General features: G+C 37.2%; 1 protein-coding gene across 2 annotated transcripts in view; it reads left to right on the top strand.

The window, feature by feature from the left end:
* The first annotated feature begins 198 nt into the window (after positions 1-198).
* Positions 199-8,932, top strand: part of Ankib1 (ankyrin repeat and IBR domain containing 1) — a 148,503-nt gene continuing 139,769 nt past the window's right edge. For both annotated transcript variants that reach the window (XM_010603484.2, XM_010603482.2), the window contains exon 1: positions 199-268. The gene's annotated coding sequence lies outside the window, so the exon portion shown is untranslated. The remainder of the gene's footprint in view (positions 269-8,932) is intronic.

The following is an 8,932-nucleotide window of genomic DNA, read 5'->3' as shown; positions in this document are numbered from 1 at the left end:
CGCGGCGGAGGCACAACTGCGGATCTGCAGGGTCCACCCGACCCTTCCCCTCAGCCCGAGAAGTAACCGTAAGTCAGCTTCGCGGCCGGTTCTGTGTGAGGCTCTCTCAGCCCGCTCTGGGCTCGAGTTCCGAGCTGCCTTATCCCACACCCTCCCGGTCTTCTGGAGCTTGCGCCTCTCGCTCCTTCAGGAGCGCTGTCCGCGGCGGAGGCACAACTGCGGATCTGCAGGGTCCACCCGACCCTTCCCCTCAGCCCGAGAAGTAACCGTAAGTCAGCTTCGCGGCCGGTTCTGTGTGAGGCTCTCTCAGCCCGCTCTGGGCTCGAGTTCCGAGCTGCCTTATCCCACACCCTCCCGGTCTTCTGGAGCTTGCGCCTCTCGCTCCTTCAGGAGCGCTGTCCGTCTGTCCTCGCCCAGACAGGCAGCATCCTCCGGCTGCCCCGTGGGGTTTCTCCCGGCGAATTTGCCAGCCTCCCTTTTCCGTGGCGTGTCGCATCCTCCCCATCGGGATGCACCGCCTGGCCCCTCTGTCCTTAGAGGGTTTGTGCCTTCCCTCTTTGCCTGCCTGCCCCCCTGCCTGGTCTTTTGGTTGGGGAGAGGGCGGCTTCTCCCACTGTCCGGGACCAGTCTTGAGCGAGCCGAAGGGCGAAAGTGCTCTGCCGGGTTGCGATGGGTGGGAATAGGTGGGGATGCTCCAGTGAACCTGTTTTTGCTTCTGCCACCAAAACAAAACAATGGGGACTCTCCCCTTATTCTCCTTCCAATGTGTATGAACTGTTTTCTCTACGTTGTTGTTTGAGTTGAAGGAAATTGAAGATAGAGCTGTAATTAACCATTTCCTGGAGGTTTTCAAAATTAGTCTCCTAAGCTCTCTTCACCCGGAGTAGCGTATGAACAATCTTCTTGACATGAAGATCCATTACAGAAGATCTTTACTAGGGAATCTGAAAAAACGAATGTCGGAACAAGTCTGATGTTTCAAATAGTGTGTTTTGGATACCTTTGGATCATTTTTATTGTTCTGATTTACTCTTCATTTACAAATGTGAATGTATGTGTCTGTTATGAAAAACCTTGAATGCAAAATAGACAGACGTATAGTGGTTTAAAAGATTCTTAACATTAAAGATATATGTAAAGATCGTGTCATACTGTTTTATAGTACATCATTCATTTCACCGAAAACTCTTAATAACTGGTGTCAGCCACAGATGTTACACAACTTGGTGCCTGACCTTCTTGCTTTTTAGTTTAAAAAAATTAACCAAATATCTTTAATGTATATTTTCAGATTTTTTACTAGATTTTTTCTCATTAAAATTCTGTTTACTCTCTAAGCTGTTATTGCAGAACTTTCCAGAAATTAAAGTATAATTTTAATGCCATCAGTAATTGGGCAATACCTCTCATGTGATTCCATTCACTTACTATCAAGGCATCATAGAAAGCAAATGATAATTTAAGAATCATATTACTCTGTGCACTGCAGATTCATTGTTAATGTTCTGTGAACTGCTCCATAATGTAGTCTAGTAGCTTCTGTGATTTGGTTTTCTAGAAAAACATTGTTATTTTGTTGAATTAGATGTCATGTCCCCCACCCCCTTCTTTCAGCAGTTAATTTTTTACTTTTTACTTCATTTGTATCTTACCCTTCACAGACTTTAGTTTGAAGTAGGTTGGGCAGATGTAGCTTCATCTGTCTCTCTTGAAATGTACTTTACTTGGCACAGAAGCCATGCACTGGACAGAGTTGAGTGTATTATTAAGGGTGTGGCTTTTGTGTATGTAAAATTTATCAGTTTCCAAGTAAGAATAGGGTGTACTAGTGAGGTGATGGCAGTAACTTGGAGAATTTTTTTTTAATTCATTAATTCTTCTTACCTTCAAGGTAGAATGAGAAACAGGGTAATATTTTCATATTCACTTGTTCCCTCACCTATGGCTCTGAGAGTTTTTGAGTTTATAATACAAGAGAATTGTGTCATAAACAAGGCCATAACAGGTAGCTGCTGGGACAGCAAGGTAAGTTTTATACTTCTGTAGCACTGCCCACTTCTAAGAGTTGGTATTTTTTCTTTTCCTAGTATGGGTATATCTCACACTTGTGAAAATGAAATGTGTATATTTACAACTTGTAGGTGAAAGTTCAAGCTAACTTTTATGTATTTACGTATAGTAGATGGAAAAGCTGAATTGTTTACCTGGTTTTCCCGTGAATGGAAAGTAGAAAAAATTCCTAAATACTTCGGGTTAACCTCCCCCCCAAAGATGTATACAACATTCATTTAAGTTAAATTGTAAAATATTTCTTTCGAATATTACACTTTACATATGACATACTTGCCAAAAAGAATTTGAAAGTGGTTTCAGTCATTATTAGGGATCAGCCTGAGGGGAGTTTTTGTGCTTTGTCCTAAAAATGCTGAAGTATTTTTTTTCTCTTTCTCAATGTGACTTCCTTAGGGAACAGTAATTTTTGGACTCTCAGTTTAGTCTTCAGTCTCAGACTGCTTCTTTCTCATCTTCTTCTGTTCCAAATAACTTATTTTTATTCACACTTCATTTCAATAAACCTTTGTTGAACATCTACTGTGTGTATGAGGCTCTGTTTTATATTTTGGATCTACAGGACTAAATGTGTCAAAATTCTGTTTCTCATTGAATTTACCAGTGTAGATATTTGAGTATTATTCTGTCCATTGGCTTAAGACATCTCTAATAGATTTTTAAGACACTTGACTTTATTACAATGTTGTTTTGCATCCTTTCTATAAAAACAAATAAATGCCATTTATTGAGTGATTAATTCATGCCAATCATGCTAAATGTTTTTATACATTATTTCATTTTTTTAGAGCACTCCTAAGAAGTATTTTACCACCATTTAAAAACCATTCTGGCTTATAGTACTGTTAAATTTTTTTAAATCTGTTATTAGAAGTGACCTGACAATTTAATTTGATACAGTTCAGCCTAATAATTTTTCCACACCTTTCACTTTTTTTAACATAGTTTTCCACGGTCAGCTCTTCTCTCCAAAATTTTATATTTATTCTAAACATTTTATTCTATTTTTTAACCAAAACTGTTAACAGTTTGCCACTTTTTAGACCAATACGTTTTACTATTACTTACATACTCTTTTGTTTTTAGGACTATAGAGCCAACAAGTATACTTATAAATTTCCTAAGAAATGTAATAGTTTATCTTTTTTCTATTCTTATTTAGACATACGTATTTTAGCTTGACATAGATCTTCCCTTTTGGTAGAGCAAAATCCTTGATATTACTCATCACTTTATTTTTGATTGTAAAAATGACAGGGTAGAGTTCTTATCGAAGGAGATAACAGTGACTAATTATACATATATTAGGTTCTGGGACTACAAAGATGAACAAGTTGATTCCTTTCCTCATAGAGCTATAAATGCACATTTAAAATCCGTGAAGAAAAAGTTCATTAAACATTGATATGTGCTTAGTTGTCCAAACAGGCATCAAACCATTGTAAATACATTTACTCAGAGTATGGTAAAGGGACACATGTAAAAAACATATTAAGGCTGTGTTTTTCATTCTGTATCTTGGCCTAAGGCAGCAGCTGATTCACACTTACTCTAGCACTACATATTCCATATCACATCTTTATTTTAGATTTTAAAAAAGTCATTTTGAATTTTTTTTGGGGGGGATTTTGAGACAGGGTCTCACTATGTAGTTGAGACTGACCTAGAACTCACTGTGTAGCCCAGGCTGGTCTCAAACTCACAGTGATCCTCCTGCCTCAGCCTCCCAAGTGCTGGGATTACAGGTGTGCACCACCACGCCCAGCTCATTTTGAAATAATTTAAAACTCAGAGAAAAGATGCTATAACAGCTGTGTGTCCTTCACTGAGGTTTTTCCCATTAATATTTTCTTCTGTTGTTTGCCATCTGTCTCCATACATACATGCATATGTACATGTGTATGCATATACATATATTAAATACAGGTATTGTCAATCCCTAAACCTTTTGAGTGAATTGCAGACTTGATATCTCATCACCTTTAAATACTGTCTCTTACAAACAAGATACTATATTGTACAACTTTCCAGGAATACATACTTAGTTTTAATATCTTTTTAGACTTCTTCAGCCTAAGTTTTCCATATCCTTCATGTCCTTGGCAGTTTTGTAAAGGAAAAGCCCTGCACTTTATAGGATGAACCTCATCCAGCTCTGTGTACAGTGTCCTTATGACCCAGTCAGGTGATACTTTCTTGGCAGGAATGTCTCAGAAGTGGTGTTGTGCCCCTCTAATTGCATTGTGTCCAGAAACACAGTGTCAAATTATGTCACAGTAATGTTAACGAGGTCATATTTGTGTCCTTTCATAATTAGTATTTGTGGAGCTTCATTCTGAAATTGTGCTATTTTCCTGTTATCAATCCTCTACTTAGTAGTCTTAGTGTAATTGATGACTCTTGAATTAACCACTTATTATTTTCAAATGATATTTCAATTATTCCTTCTGCATATATTAGTGGTATTTTATTTGTAAGGTAGCCCCCATTTATTGATTACATCAGTAATGACTCAGATTTTTATTTTATTCTTTTTGTTGTGATTTGTTACTACTACTTTTTATTTTACTGTTTAAATTATCCCCTATTTAGTCAGAGGGAGCCCCTTCAGGCTGGCTTCTGTGCTTGTTATCATGTGCCTAACTCATTGTACATTTCCTTAGGACTTTCTAGCAGAACAAGCTGTTCCTGGTTCATCTTATGCTTTACTTGCTCTCACCCTTCAAGGAGCAGTGTTTTTGCTTTTGTAAAACATGGTATTTAAAAATCAAAGATTTGGGGACTTAATGTGTTCATTGCTATTAGAGTGTCATTGCTTCCAGTTCTTCTCAGTAGACAAAATGTGGATACATGAATTTATAGTTTATATACCCATATAATATATACCCTCATATATGCATAATTATTTCTACACTTGTGTTTACATAAAATCTTAAGTGTGTTTTTAAAATTTCAATCTAAGTTCATTGTCCAGGATTCTTTCTCACTTTCCCTCTTTGCATGTTTATAAATGTTTTCTTAGTAAAAATCTTGACTTGGCATTATCCTTAATAGATTTGTCATTTGCACTGTTTTTGTTTTTTAACTGATTTGCTCCATTGTGTTACCATTGTCCCTGCCATGCAGATCATCCCCTATCTGCATGTGCCCTTACTACCCAGCATCATTGACTCCTGGGCCTATTGGCCTCTCTAGGCCCATAGCCACTCCCAGGGTACACAACTCTGGGCACCTTTCTGTCTTCACACAACACCCATTGTCCTCACCTATAGGCTGATTGGATAACTTCTCTGCTAGCCTTCCTAACATGGCTTCACTGCCCTGCATCCTCAGCCAGCATACTGATTTCTTTACATGTTCAGAATATAGTTAATATTTAAATATGTTGCAAAGATTTGCAAACACACAAATATATATATACAAGACCCCCCTAACACATTCAAGTAGTACATGAACTGTTTTGCACTTATTGTTTGCTTGTTTTTACCTAACACATCATGAAATGCTTTCCACATGAGTACATAAAGCAACACTTCATTCTTTTTAACAATTTAGTCATTTCAGTGTATATGAGAGAAAAGATGTAAAAATCTAGACGCACACACACACCTACTACCTGTGGTAAAATTTTTAATTATAAATTTCCTCCATTCTTGTGTGTATTCCTCTTGGCAATATGTCTTTGCTGCTTCCTCCATCTAGAAGTAGAATCTATTTTTCCATTTCTTAAATCTTGACTAAACTTGTAACTTTGATCATTAAATATAGTGGAAGAGGGCTGGGGATGTAGCTCAGTAGCACAGTGCCTGACTGGCAAGTGTGAAGCCCTGAGTTTGATTCTGGTACACACACAAAAAATCAATCTATCTGTCTGTCTGTCTAGTGGAAATGATGTGTGAGTTCTGGAGCCACATCCTTAAAGAGGCTTCCAAAAGTGCTTTCCTACAATGCTAGCAGATAGCCTGATCCAGCCTATAGGAGGATAAGAGGTCTCTTATAGGAGAACTGATATGTCCCAGCAGACGTTAAAGTGTGTTATCTTGGACTTAATAGCTCAGCCGACCCTTTAGCTAAATGTATCTGCAGAAAAATTAAGGATGAAACCAGCAGGGAAACTTCAGAGTTGTGAGAAGTAACATACTTTGTCTTTCTTAAGTTTGTGATGATTTGTTCTGCAGCAATAAACTGTATATTTGGGCATCTAATCGCTTCTATGAATGTTATATTGCAATAAATATCTTTGTACACTGATTTAATTTTAATACTTAATGTCAGATTATTTTCCAAAGATACTGACCCAATCTTATTGTTACCATTAATATCTGAGAATAACTGATCCCCCTACAAATTCAGTCACAGAATGCTTTTCTTTGACCACAACATGTAAATAAAAATGTTTCTTATGGTGCTTAATTCATTTCACTAAGTACTTATGAGGCTTAGCATCTATCTTTAGATATATTTATTAGTCAGTTTGATTTGTACTTCTGTGAATTGCTCCTTCATGTCTTTCCTTATGTTTTTTCCTGTTGGATTTTTTTTTTTTTACCATTTTTAATTCATGGTACTCTTTGAGATTATGGATATAATCCTTATTTTTAAAACGTATCAGTCTTTTGATTTTTGCCTTAGTTTATAATATCATTTACCATAATTTTTCTTGGCATTTCATGTAATCATTTATGCCTATCTTTTTCTCTGTGACTTCTAATGTTCCTATCTTGAGAATATCTTACCTAGTCTTCCTGTCTTGGTTATATGAACTTTCCCCTAAATTTTCTTCTGATTTTATATTGTCTTTGCTGTCATAGAAATGATGTTCATTTGCATCAGAATAAAAAAGTGAGTTATGTAAGCAAAGTAAGGGGAACTGGGCATGGTGTGTGTGCCTATAGACCCAGCTACGCCTGATACCGAGGCAGGATATTGACTTGAGGCCAAGAATTTAAGACCAGCCTGAGTAACATATCAAGACAATAACAGGGGAGTGTAACTCCATAGTAGAACATTTGCCTAGCATGCACAAAGCCCTGGGTTCCATCCTGCAACTGCAGAAACAAGAAACAAATTAGGGGTATATTTCCCTGAAGTAATGAGAAATTAGAAGTAGACTGTCCAGGGCTGTATGGTGGTTCCACAGTGTGATCTTAGTCATTCAAGGCTATCACCTTGTGGTCTCAAGATGACATGTGAGGCTGTGGCAACTTCTTCCTATTCTTTCACCTTCCATGCCTCCTCTGCTTGTTTTAATTGAGGACCTTACCTAGTTTGGCAGCTAATCTCTGGGGTTGGAGCCAAAACAAAGGAGGCCCTCAGAATCACAAGTTCTTCTAAAATATTTTTCTATGCTCTTTGGAAAAAAAAAATTGCTGATTTTGCTTTCTGTGTCATAGTAAATGTGTCTATAGAATACATTCCCAAAAATTTTTTCCTTTATCCTGTTGGACTACTGTGTTTTTTAAAAAAGTTTCTGTTTCCAAAATTATGTAGATGGGAAGATAAATATGCTTATTCTCAGATTGCAGACTAATGTTTAGAACACAACACTGTATCATTTTGCTCAGTAAATAATGTTCATTAAAAGTATTTTATGTGCCAGTCACTGTGATAAACCGTGGTTATAAAACTAAATATATTATGATCCTCGTCCTCGCACCACATAACTGATGAAGCAGATAAACATTTCATTATGGTTTTAGATGGTAAGTTAAGTGTAATGTCAAGTTAGAGAGGCAAAATATCTAACTTAGTCTGGGTTGAAAAGCTATCATCAGGGAACTTGATAGAGAAAATGGCTTTTAAACTGAGACCCACAAATAACCTGTAAGAGTTTGTCTATTGGGGAAGAGCATTAGTTGTTCAGTAGTGAGACTGAGTTAAAAGATAGGCTGTGAAGAGATAAACAATGGTCTGGTCTGGGCAGAAAATTGTTTTTAGGCCTGGGAGTCTTTGGAAGATTTTGAGATAGAATTGGACAAGATGAGATTTGTCCTTTAAAGTTAGTCAGGTTTTAATAGGGAAAATAGCTGTTGGGCCTAGTGTAGAATTGTGTTGAACCTGTGGCATATGCCACACTGGGCTGTTTTTATCATTAAATATTTTAAAAGGTTTTCCATCATGGGTATATAAGTTTATCTGATATATTAAAATCTATTCTAGTACTAGTTAAATAAAATTTATTGACTATCTGTAAATAAAATGTAGGTGACTACAGAGATGTATAAAACGTAGTCCCTATTTGCAAGTTTACATTTTAAAATAAGTAGATATTAACAATATGTTGCAGTGTACTAATTGTTGCGTTTTATAAGTAGGTAACTCCCTAAAGTCTCATGTGATAATAGGTGGGTCCTTTGAAAGGTGACTGGATTATAGGATCTTGAGCCAGGGATTTTGGTCCCAGAGTTTGATCCCTGATTACAAAAAAAAAAAAAAAAAAAAAAGGATTTTATAGCTGGCTTGCTGTTGGGAGGTGGGGTCTGGTGAGAGGTGGTCAGTGCAAGCACTGCCTGAAGATTATATCTCTCTGGCCCTTCCCTTAACTCTGCTTGCTGTCCCCCATTCCCATTTGCCATGCTTTCCTGCCTTCAGGTCAGCCAACTATGGATTGAAACATCAGCCAAAATAAACCTCTCTTCGCTTAAGTTATGAGTGCCAGATATTTTTGTCCCAGCAACAAAAAAAATGACCAAGACACTGATATTTAGTTTTCTGTCATATAAAACAAGGGCAAATAAAGGGTGCAATTAAGACTTGAACCAAATGAATTGGGGATTTAGCTCAGTGCTGCTGCACCTGCCTCATAAGGGCAAGGTCTTGAGTTCAATCCCCGGTACAAAAAAAAAAAAAAAAAAAAAAAAAA

The sequence above is a fragment of the Fukomys damarensis genome, unplaced genomic scaffold (assembly GCF_012274545.1).
Source record: "Fukomys damarensis isolate Sample0158 unplaced genomic scaffold, DMR_v1.0_HiC HiC_scaffold_4, whole genome shotgun sequence".
Classification (NCBI taxonomy): Eukaryota; Metazoa; Chordata; class Mammalia; order Rodentia; family Bathyergidae; genus Fukomys; species Fukomys damarensis.
The sequence above is the reverse complement of the archived record's forward strand: the minus strand, read 5'-3'. Positions and strand labels throughout refer to the sequence as shown.